Here is a 12618-nt window from a genome sequence, read left to right as displayed (position 1 = left end):
ATTTGGTCTTATCCTGCTCTATGAAAATGATATGACATAAATATTAAGCTGATATAAATTCTGCGTGGATTATTCTCAAATCTCCTTCCTTTGAAAGTAAGTTGCAGTGTAAAGAACATGGCTTTACAGCCAGACTGAGCTCAGCTCATGTCCTGAGCACACAACTTACTGGCTGTGTGACTTTGGGCAAGTTAGGTAACCACTCAGAGCTTTGGGTTCCTCATCTGTAGCATAGAAATAACAAAACCCAGCTCTTAGGATTGTTGGGATGAAAGAGGAGATAGCATATGTAAAGTGTCCAGCATGTAATACTTACTCAGTTGATAGAAGCAAATACATCAGGTGATGTATCTTTATCATATTGTCCTCAGTTCACAAAACCATTTAAAAAAGGCATCATCTTATCTACTGTCTGTACCTAGATAAAGGTGAAAGAAACCCAAATTATTAAACATTGCCTTGACTTCATTTTACTGTTGTTTACCCTGCACCCCAGGTGAACCCAAACATCCTATATGACATTCCTGATCTTGCTGCAGGACAGACAGAACTTATATAAAATCTTACCTTTTGATGCTCAGAATGTTACCAACCAAAACAGTGCTCTTGCAGTTGTTATTTTGAGGGCCTTCTGCAGACTTATGGGTTAGAACCTGCCTGTTTTTGCCACATTTTGTGCAGATCCATTGTGCACTTGACACTTACACCTAGAGGGGTGGGCTGCTGGGTCCCGGCAGGACTCTGCCGAGCAGCCTGGAACAAGGGCCACTGCGCACTCCGCAGCTAACTTCGCTCTCGATGGCCAGAGGTCCATCGCCACCACCAGGGCCAAGGTGCTGAGCCCAGTCCACTTAGCCCAGATTCTACTTATTGATGCAAACGCTTTAAAAATGGACAACTGAACAATGGGGGATGGAAAATTCAGGATCCCAAAGGTGACCTGAAAATTCTCAACCTGTCCCTACCCCTCCCCTGTGCCAGTGTGCACACATGCACTAAAAGGAACTGACACCAAGAAGGTGCCAGCTTGTTTAGGCAGGAGGCGTCCTTGTCGATCAGACCTTCAAATACAGACTCAGTAGAAACAAGGAACACTTTTTCCCCCAAGGTTAAGCACCCGTGCCCTTTGGAACAAGGAATACTAAGGGAGAGTAGGATTTACAGTGTCTTTTTGGGAATGGTTCTGGAACACACCCGTGGTGCTGTGACTGAAACCCACCGACCGCCCCAGGTGAGGCGCATCCTCGCACCCCCCTTGGAGGCCATTCCTGGTCTCTGCCGTCGTGACTGCCGTTGGGTTTCTAAACCTGTCCTCCTCCCTGAGCCAAAGTGCCAGGTTTCTAATAGCTGCCTGCCAATGTCCCTGGGGAAGCCCAGTAAGCATTCCAACACGAGTTAATCATTGCACTTCAGTTGCTGGCTCCCCTTCCCATCCTTTTGTTTCTGTTAAGGTGACCACCATTTTCTTGGGCCACTTTCTACACTACTCAAAACCGATGTGCCGTGTTGCTTTAGGTGAAGGGCTACAGCAGCCGTACCTGCAGGAGCCCCGGGACCTTCCATCCCTTCTTTCACTGTGCTGTGATCTGCATCGGGGCTGCCCAGGATCGAGGCTCCGCTTCCCAGATGCACCTGTCCCTGCGTGTGGCAACAGGCTAAGTTCTGGCCAAAGGGCTGTGGGTGAGACTATTGGGTGTAACGTCTAGATGACATCCTTAAAGGGAAGAGGGCTGGTCCCTTCCTCCCGCGTCCTCCATCCTGCTGCCGGGCACACGCGAGGGGTGGGGAAGCCAGTCTGGGGAACGCGAGTTCCGTGGAGGTGGCCGAGCAGCCCGAAGGGGGAGCCGGGTCTTGACACCGCGCAGCTGCCACACCAGCCTTCACTTAGTGTTTGCCTGGACGGCTGCGAGAGGGAGCGACAGTCTACCCTGTGTAACCGAGACTACTGTGACGCTCTGTTAGGGCTCGTGAAACTCACCCCAGTGAAAACGGCCACCAGGGAGGCCCCCCGTCCCCCGACTCTCCAGCGGCTTTGACTCGGGGCCTTCGCCCCCTCGCAGGAATCAGACTCTGATGTGAAGCAGGATTTGGATGCACCGACGCCGGCGGCCGGGAAAGCTCCAGTGAGAAACCCGGGTCAGTCTGACACGGTCTCTAAACCCCCGCCACCCTCGCTCTTCCTCCGCCGCCGCATCCGCCCGGACACCCAAGCTCGCCTTTGGGGACGTCACGGTCTGTCTCCGGCCCTGCAGGCCTCGATGTTAGGGGCCTCCCGGAGGCTCTCCGTGCCTGCCTGCCGTCTCCATTCCCGCCCTTTCCGGGCTTTGACACCAGAGTAATGTCTGTCAAAAAGTTAGCACGATGTCTTCGCTTCCCCCTTGTGTCTCCTCAGTGGCCCCTGTGTCAGCTCAGCCGTCCCCACCTCCCTTCACTCGCACAGGCGAACTCTCCCCCGCTGGGTGAGTCCCTTGCCCTGGGAAACCTGCCGGCGTCGCCTCCGCTTGTGTCTTCGCTCAGAGGGAGATGCCACAGCGGCAGTTCCGCTGCCTGTGCCTTTTCCTGTCCAGAGGTGGCCCCGTCGCCCAGAAGGCCAAGCCCATGGCTTCTCATGCTGACCTCTGCTTTGCCTGAAGTCCCGTAGTGCCCACACCCTGTCATTTAATTATTCTGGGTGTGAGGTTTCTCTTACTAATTCCAATAGCAGGTAGAATCATTAGAGTTTTGGAACTATCAACTATCAAATGTGTGACTCCCCAAATAGCAAATAAATTCAGACAGTCCTAATCAGACCCCCCTTTTTTACTATGCCACAGCCCCAACTACTGCTTTGATCATGTTAGAATAAAATCCAGAATCAAACTCCTGAGGAGGCCACTGAATGCCAGTACCTAGAACAGAGTGCCTCCTGCAGCCTGGGCTCCCCACTGTGCCCTTTGACCTCAGTCACACTTGCTTCCTGTTTAGAGTTTTGGAGAAACAGTGGCGTGACAGCCCACTGTGCATAAAGCACGTCAGGGCACATCCCGGCCAAGACCCAGGACTCCGAAATTTCTTGAGTTCAGTCTGTGCATCACAGCACATCTCTGACCTCCCTGTGTCAAAGACAGAGTCCCTTTTGTCACAAGCAGGACAGGAAAAGCCACACAGCAATCTGGATGATTTAAATGTATGAGTGGATTTTTTTCTAGAAGAGCCCAGATAGACTCAGAAGTGACATCTAATTCCAAACACAAGACCAGGCATATAGTGGGAGCATAATACATGCTTGCCGGCTGTTTGACAGTTGCAGGGCCTATGTCAGTTTCAGCTGCGGAATGCAGCTCTCTGATCTCAGAGAAGAAATTGTCCTCCAGTTTCCCTTTTCCTTGTCACATTGCTTTGTGAAGCCTTTCTCCAATTTCTTGCCAGCCTGGTTTTCATTTCCTGCCTAATTTCTATTTGTACCTGCTTTTTTGTGTGTGTGTGCTTTTTACTAGAGCTACCTTATGGAGAGCAAGCTACAGTGATGCTCCACAGAAAAAATTAGGCTTTTGTGAACTGAAATAAAATCTTAAGGCTCCTCCCCAACCCCCGCACTGGCTGACTGAATGGAGCCCCTCTTGGCCAAGCGCATATCCTAAAACTAAATTGCCTGCCAGGAGGAAGGAGGTCAGACTTGCCTCATCATTCCCAGCCCCCTTCTTGAGGACATCCTTTGTAACCTATTGACAGGCCTAAGGGTATGCAAGACAAACCTGCCGGCCCTTAATTTACACAACAAATCTATGTCCTGTGTCTTGTCTCTGATTAACAGCTCCTTATCTTAAAACATTCCAAGCCTTCAGACAAAGCTTCATGTCTTTAACCAATTACAAGTCAAGGAATCTTTAAAACCACCTATAACCTGTAAGCTCCCCCAACCCTCCAGATGTCCCACCTATTCAGGACAAACCGATGTATGACTCCTACGTATTGATTTATGACTTTCCCTATAGCCCCTGTCTCCCTGAAATGTATGAAACCAAACTGTAGCCCAGCCACGGCGAGTCCACTTGCTCAGGGCTTCTTGGCCGTGGCTCCAGGTCATGGTCCTCACATTTGGCTCAGAATAAACCTCTTTAAAATTATTTTACAGAGTCTGGCTTCTTTTCTGTTAACACTTTCTAGGGTGCTGAGGTCTTTCTTTCTCTTTCTTTTCCTTCCTTCCTTCCTTCCTTCCTTCCTTCCTTCCTTCCTTCCTTCCTTCCTTCCTTCCTTCCTTCCTTCCTTCAGTACATTTGAAAAGTTTGGTCTAACATTTAAAGCTGGGGTAGAAATTACAGGCACTCAGATGCTTTGGGCAATTGGAAAATTCCTCCAGCCCCGGGAGACTTCAGTGGTGTGGCAGAATTTGTTTAACAAAGGAATTTCAGTATCTTAGTGATTTGCTGTTTACTCTGTTTACAGTAGCACGTGTTTACTTTGAAGCTTAGCAATAGTAGGAGGCAGGGGGGAGTCATATGTCAATCATTTCTTTCTAACTTCTGTAGTTTTTTCAGTTAAGGGAGCCTGTGAGTCAGCGGAAAGGTCATTGCTCTGCAGATTCTGAGGGAGCAGAGGGGGAGGGCAGCAGGGGCTGAGGGTGTGTTTGGGGAAGGTGGGGGGCAGCCCGCAGTGCAGCTGGGAGGGTGCTGGGAGGGTCTCCCAGCCCGCAGGGCCTGGACGCCCTTGACCGATCAGAGCACCTGGCAGAGCTGTCACCGTGATTTAAAAGCCCTGAGAACATAAATTAGCAGGAGGTCGGTGGATGGTGTCATTCTGGCCCTGAAAGGCTTCCATAAATCAGTGACACTAGAGCCCCAGCAAACTTCCTTCCAGTGGCGTCTGGAGCCCTCCTTCCACTTTGCTTGGACACGTGGAGAGCAGTGAGTCCTTGAATGGGTAGGATGTTGCCACGTGGCCTGCCCCCCGCCGGCCTGCAGACCCAGGCAGCTGGGTTTTCACCAGAGGTTCAGGCTTCACTGATGGCAGAATTTCAGGATCCTGGCTCCACGGTAGGACTCAGGTTCTGGTCTCTGGGGGGTCTTTGACGGTCGTGGCGATGAGGGAGTTTCTAATGAAACAAACTGTCACATTGGATAATCACAATGGAGCTCAGTCTGACCCAAGAATGGTTTGTTCCTTCCTTCTACCCTTTGTGCTTTGTTAACAGAATGTCCCTGGCACTTGTGCGCTCCAGCCTGCTGCCAAAGGCTTAACTCTGCCCTCGCGTAATCCTGGGGACACTGTCAGAAGGTCAGCGGAGTCCCTCGTCAGAAGGCAGAGGCGAGGGCTCAACCCTGCCACGATCCCCAGGACATTGTTCAGTTTTAAGGTTTAAACTTATTCCCCAGCGCCAAACCCTGCTTCCCACCGCAGATCACAAGCTCCTCCCTCTAGCTGGGCCAGAGACTTGGGGTCCCGGGTGTCTTTAGTGCCCCTCTATAAAGCAAAAACGTGCCACCTGGACAGCAGGGGCCACGCGGTTACTTCTCTGTATTCTCATCATTTCCATGCTCTAGCAGGCCTTACCTTTCAGGGAAGAACCAGGAGTCACACCAAGGTCACTTGTAGTAAACTTTTGGCCCCTTCACTCATTTACTTCTGCGAGGCAAGTAGGCACCAGGGCATCTTGTAGTCGAAAACAAAGTGGGAAACCTGACCTCCCGGTGGCTCTTAGGAGCTTAGGAATAAGATCCAGGTGTCTCTGTACTCAGCCAATTTGCGTTCTTGTCTTCCTTGGAATGCAAGTTCCTTTTACAAACCACAAAAGGCAACTTACAGAGAAATAGCCCCAAGGTTCTTTTGCTGCCCCGTGGGCTCTGTGGCTGCTCAGCCCAGGAGGTGCGGTCATGTCTTCATGGTGCAGGGGACAGAAATGCCCCTGCCAAGAGGGGAGTTGGTTGGGCTGCTTCACTGTGGCAGGACAGGAACAGCCTTAGCCGTGGACTTGCAAGTACTTGGCTTGTTTGTTTTGGTCACGGGGACAGGAATAAACAAGGAGCACTAGACAGATGAAGTGCCTCAGCACTCCTGGAAAACACACATGTCACACACAGGAGCGCAGTACTGTCTGTTACCTAAGTGTATACAAGTGGAGCATCCCTTATCCGAAAATTCAAAATCTGAAATGCTTTAAAAGCTGAAACTTTCTGAGCACTGAGAGGACACCACAAGTAGAAAATCCCACACCTGACTTTGCGTGACAGGTCACAGTCACAACTTTGCTTCATGCACAAAATGATTAAAAACACTGTATAAAATTAACTTCAGGCTACGTGTATAAGGTGTATATATAAAACATAAATGAATTTTGTGTTTAGACTTGGGTCCCATCCCCAAGATGTCTCATTATGTATATGCAAATGTCCCAACATCTGAAATCTGAAGCACTTCTGGCCCCAGGCATTTCAGATAAGAGAAACTCCACCTGCGACCTGCCTCCCACACGCCTTTGCTTATGTCTCTGTCCCAGCTCTGCCACTTTCTGGCTGTGAGCCTGGCACAAGTTATTCCTGCCTCTGTCCCCATTTTCCACTTCTGACAAATTAATGGTCTCCCACAGGATTGCTGTGAAGATTACATGAGATAATACATGCAAAGCTCTTTGAATGGTGCTTGGCACAAAATAAGCACTCAGATAATGTTTTTGCTAAGATTCCTATATATCTATGTATGGGTTTGTTGTTGTTTTTGTTTTTAGTCAAGGATTAGAGCTCATTTCTTGTCTTTCCTGGGTTTTCTGAACTCGGGCTGTGTGAGTGCCATCGACCTGCCCTTGCAGCTTCTCAGCCTGGAAGATCGCTTGCGTCTTGGGAAGGATCCTCTCAGCGCTCCTCTAGGAAAGCAGCCTTGCACAATCACGCCTCTCTTTCATGTCACCAGAATATTCTGAGCACAGAACAGTCTCCAGCATGGCTGCAGGTTTCTGTCCTTTGTGAGGCGTCCCCGCGGGTCCTGGCTGCCACCCTAGCACTGTTCGGTTGCTCTCGGAGCAGCCGGCAGGGAACGCCAATCAGCCTTCCCGCTCTCAGGCGCGGGGTTCTGACTTGCCAGGGGCTGCTCTAAAGGAGATCAGCCCTGCAGATCTTGCAGTCAGGAAGACAGAAAACTGCCTGGGCTTGGAGAATCTCTGTGTGTTTATGCAAACAGAAATTTAAAAGACAGAAAGCTGCAGATTATACCTGCTGGGAGCTTAGCAGCCACGTATACCTACCACAAGAGACTAGCTGTGTTACCTTGGGCAAGGTGCTTAACCTCCCTGAGGCAGTTTCTTTGTGAAAATGGGGCAGAAGGCAGCGTGGCCCCTGGGATTGTTGGAAGAGTCTCGCTGTAGCTGACAGATGTAGCGATATTGGCCACTGGGTGTTTCCGCAATTGCCGGCGTCATCACTGCATCCCTACTCAGGGGAACGGAGGCAATGTCGGGGCCCCATCTTTTCTCTCCCCTGACCCTCCCACCTCCTTTTCCTCTCCCTCCCAGCTCTACTTCCCCTCTTCTGCTCTCCATCCCCTGGATCTGAGGGCCAAGACCCACACCTGGGGTAGGAGGGGCCTCCAGGAGTGGGCCCGGGCTAGCCCGGGGGAGGCTGAGCGACCAGAAGGGAGGCGAGGAAGGCCAAGGGGAGCCCTTCGCCACGTCCCCTTGGCTATGCACGCTGCACACCTCCTCTGCCCCCTTGGTCACCTCAAGCAAAATTAGCCACCAGCCTCCTACTGTGCTGACTTTCACCCCGTTCTGCCCCACGGGGGCTAAGAGATGTCAGCAAGGATAACCCCCCAGAAGAGCGTTCTTTACACCTGGTGCGCAGAACTGTGCTGCCGTATGGACCTCGCCCTGGGCGGGGCGTCTCTGCCATCCCGGACACCTAACTGGCAGCTGTGGGCAGGGCTGCTCTGGGGATCGGGAAGCCGGAGCCGGTGGCTGCGTGGGCCGAGGGTGCGACTCCAGCTGGGTCGGAGGCGAGTGAGGCTCAGCGCCCAGGCTCGGCTCGGCTCAGTTCAGGGGGCCATGTAGGCCAGGGCTGACACCTGTGGTTTGGTTGGGGACAGGTCTGGAAGGCTCCACGCCTCTAAACTTCAAACAAGGCTGGGTCTGTCTTGCAACTGGAGGGCTGGTCTTGATGCCTTCTGTCCACAGGGGTAGCTTAGTTTGTTTCCTTCGAAGGCCTGGGTCTCTTAGTGGAGGGATAAGGAAAGGGTGGGTAAAGTGACCAGCTTGTCCTGGGTTCAGCCCTGACAATCCTGCATTCCAGGAAGCCCCTGAGTCCTGGCCGCACTGGGACGGTCGGCCGCCTTGTGGGCTGTAGCACGCAAGGCGTTGATCTCAGGCTACATCCCTGCAAGGGAGCTGTGTGGCTCTGGGGTGTGACAGGCACCGGGAATGCTGCCCCGCTGGACGGGGAGGAGCGGCCGTCCCCGCCCACCGCCCAAACTGCTTCCTCCGACGTTTCTCAGGGCACCTCGTGAACGGGGAGTTCTGCAGCAGGAGGGTCAGAGCAGACTCATCGCCAAGGGGGAGGCCTGGGAAGAGCTTCCTGCCTTTGTCCCGGAGCCCCTTCCCCTCGCTCCCCAGCGCTGGGAGCGGGGCGCTGGGGCCCGGCCCGCACCTCCCCGGCTGCGGCCCTGCGCCTTCCCTCTAATCGGCCCCTGCACCCAGCCGCGTGGAGACCTGGCAGTGACGCACCTGGCCCGGGTGCTGGGGACCCGCCGCGGGCTGCTGCCGGCCTGGACTGTGCCCCTGCCCGGCGCGGCTTCCAGCGGAGCGTCCTGTGCCCTCAGCCCTGCCGAGACTGGCTCCGTTCTGTTTGGGGACCGGGCCGTGCCCTTTAACCCCGTGCTGCAGGGGAGCCTCGTAGCGGAGGAGGGGCCGTGACCCGACGCCAAGCCCGTCCCGGAGCGAGCGGGGCGAAAGGCGGCCCCTGTCACCGCCCTGCGCCCGTCCCCTCCTGCTACTCCGCGGGTCCCGACCCTGGGCGTGGTGGGAGGCAGAGTGCGCTCCGCTTTCCCGAGCCCAGGGCGCAGCTGTGCTCAGGGTGGCTGCAGGGTTCCTGCACCCCACAGGCCTGGGCCAAACTCCAGCGTGTCCCCAGAATCCAGGGTGGCAACGTTGGTCCATAGACAGACAGGATCTTGGACTCCAGACAGACGGGGAGTCTTGGGAGAACAGGAAACAGTCCTGTGCGCTCAGCTGGCAGCGGCGGCGAGGTGCCCGGGACGCGCGTTGAAAGGGTGGACGGACCCACTCACAGAGCGGGAAGCGCCTCGACGCGGAACCGGCTTCAGTGACTTAGGGGTGTCTAGACACAGGACAGGGCTAGGCTGGAACGGAACAGGCTCATTTCTAGTGCACGTCCTCCCCCCGCGGCCTGCAGTCTCCCCAGCCACCCTCAGGCCACGGGGCAGACGGGGCAGGCAAGTCAGACGCGCTTATGGAACAGCACAGCGCGAGGGAGGCTGGCCCGCATCTCCCCGCCCCTGCGTCCCTGACGCTTCGGCCCCGCGCGCTCTGCTGCCGCTGCAGCGCACAGGGTCACACACACAGACACAGTCACACACACAGACACGTACATATACATACACTCACACAGACACATACTTAGCCACCAGCACACATAAACATAAACACACACTCATACTCAAACACAAACATACGCAAGTGCAACACAAAACATGCACACAAATACACACAAACATACATACACTCACACAAATACACACATACAAACACACACAAACATGTATACATACACTCATACATACAAACTAAACACATATACACAAACACACACTACACACACACAAACATGCCCCTATACACATAATCATATACACATATGTATCCAAACACACTGTATACAGGCACACATGAAAATACACCCCCAGATACCCTCCTACCATCTGAGGGGTTGGGATATAAGAGAAGACATGAACTTTCCATCTGCACTTAATTGTCATACAACATGCTGGTCAGCAGTTTTCGTACAGAAGTTTTCAATGTTATGTCTGCTTAAAATTGCTCCAAGTTTTACTTGACGGCAATAGTTTAATGCTATAAAAATACATTGTTAGAACCGGTTCCTGGTTCGGCCCCAGGAACAGAGTGGCAGAGTCCAAGGCTGCAAAAGGCAAAGGAGTTTATTGGCTGGCTCGAGCCAGGGTCCAAGTCCCAGAGCACCAACGCAGTGGTCTCTTTACGAACTAGGACCCCGCCCTGGGGTAAAAGCTAAGCTTTTATGCTTTTCAGTAGGTTACATACGCTGGGCACACCATTCCCCCTCCCCCCTTAGTTCATTTGCTCCTTCAAAGGTGGCTTGATTGAGTTGTCTCCTGATTGGTTGGCTCCAAGGTGCTCCACGTCCCAATACTTTTCCAGCTGTTTTGCAGAGTCATTGGGCGGGAAGAGGACCCATCCCAGGAACTCGTGACTTAGGCCCACCCGTCTTGGGGAAACCGAAACTTAGGCCTGTGTCAGGAGATTCAGCCTGTCATGGAGTCACTCCTGCTCCCCCTTCTGCCCTTCAATATGTATATACTTGTTATGGTTTGTAGCTTCTAAAACATGGTCACCTGCTCTGTGTTTACAGAATTTGACACAGCATTCTTCCTCAAGGCTTTGTGTTGTTAGTTTGCTTCTCCAAGTCATCGTCTAAGTCCTGCTATGGTAAATGTCATCCCGGCCCAGCCCAGTTATGAGTTTCATTGTCGAGTTCTGCATTAATGAGGTCTGAACACGGTTCACTCAGGAATCCGGGTTGTCTGGCAGGATTTGCGACTGTGATCTGTTTTGTGCGATGTGCCGCCTCTGCCGACCACCACCAGTGTCTCCCGGCAGTGGAGGGATTTGCGTGAGGCCAGCTCGCTCTTGTGACCTCAGCATTCACCCTTCAGGGGACGGAAGTGGCTCTTGCTGTCTCAGTCCACTGGAAGCCCTCCCAAGAGAGCCTGGCCGACTGGCTTTGACTTTCAGTTCTGCCACCGTGAGGGTGTGACCTTGGAAAAGTTGGTGCTTCTCCCTGCCCCTTGGTGCTCCTGTGACCCGGGCATGGGTGACGCCTCTCTTTCAGGACTCTTGTGAGGAATAAATGAGACGTTTTAGTAAAACATCTACACTAGTTTTACAATTTGCAGTTGTGACCCATGAATGAAATGAATTTGGTGAGTTGTGACCAACATTTTTAATAAGTTAAGTGAATTATGAAAACTGTCAATCAGTACCCAGGGGAAAAAAAGTTAAGTAAAATAGAATAGATATTGGGGATATGGTGTTTTTTTGGAGGGCGATGAAAATGTTCTAAAATTAGATTATGATGGTGATTGCACAACTCGGGAAATATACTAAAAACTATTTAGTTGTGGACTTCAATTGGGTAAATTTTGTGGGATATAAATCACATCTCAGTGAAATTGTTCATAAAAAAAGATTAGAGAGCCCTTAAAAAGCCCATCACGCCCTACCTCTGGGATTTGTGAATGTTATTATGGTATGTTCGACCTCAACCCGAAAATTAGGTGTAAAGATAGAAACTATCAGAGCACATTACATTTAGGAAGGGTTAACATCGTTTGCTTGAAATATCTGTGCAAATGTGTGTGCGAATGTGTGTGTGTACGGGGGCTGCAACAGAGATGCGTTTCCTAAAACATTTAGAGCCGTTGGCCTGGCACCTCCCCAGTCAGGATAGGCATTTAACTATGATTATTTGTACCCCTCCTACCCTGCCTTTCCAGAAACGCAAATAAAAAAGGAAGATGACGCCCATGTTCAACCACTGACCTCAGGGTGCTGGTCTGTTTTCTGACATGAAAGGGGAAATTCAGACCAGCTGTAGGAAACCTGTTACCTTCCCACTTCCACGTGCAGACGCACACACCTGTGTGCACCCTCTCTTTTCCAGTTAAATAAACACCACGCCCGCTAGAAGAACAAAGAGCTGGCCTATCCCCAAAGACAATGTGCCTCTGGGCTTCTGGTTTTGGAGGGTTTGTAATGTTTGCTTTCCAGCAATCTCCACTTGACTCCTTCCCTGTTTGATTTGGTTTTAAATACCACAGTTTAAACTAGCTGTCTTCCTGCCGTGACCCTGGGCTGGGTACAGGTTCTCTTGACAGATGCGTCAGGCCTGCACAGCCCCTTCTCCTCTAGGCTAGAGTGGGCCGGGGGGAGCAGCAGACCTGGCCGTGGGCAGGGACACGGCTGCTGTGGGGGGAGTGCAGGCCAGGGACCTCAGCCACTGCCACCACTGGGACATGGACTTAGCGCTTAGTCAAGGAAAACAGATGAAGTCATCCAGTGCTTGGTGACCCTTGAAGATGACCAAGTTCTAAATGGCCTTGGGATGACTGTTCCATCAGGGATGAAACCATTGCGTTTCTGTGGCTTTCTGATGATTGTTTCACTTGGGTTCTTTGCCCCGTAACACCGCTGGGCAGCCACCAGAGGGCTCTGGGACAGATGCGTCCAGTGGAAAGACCGAGTTGGAAATGACAGGACTGGCACCTGCCTCCTCACTGAAGCCCAGGAAATCAGGAAATTGACTGAAGAATTCTTAGAATTTACTCTAGTTTTTTAAGTTCTGGGTTCAAATTCCATTTCATGTTATAGATAAGAGTGAGACAAGT

This window comes from Lemur catta, chromosome 22 (genome assembly GCF_020740605.2).
Source record: "Lemur catta isolate mLemCat1 chromosome 22, mLemCat1.pri, whole genome shotgun sequence".
Taxonomy (NCBI): domain Eukaryota; kingdom Metazoa; phylum Chordata; class Mammalia; order Primates; family Lemuridae; genus Lemur; species Lemur catta.
The sequence above is the reverse complement of the archived record's forward strand: the minus strand, read 5'-3'. Positions refer to the sequence as shown.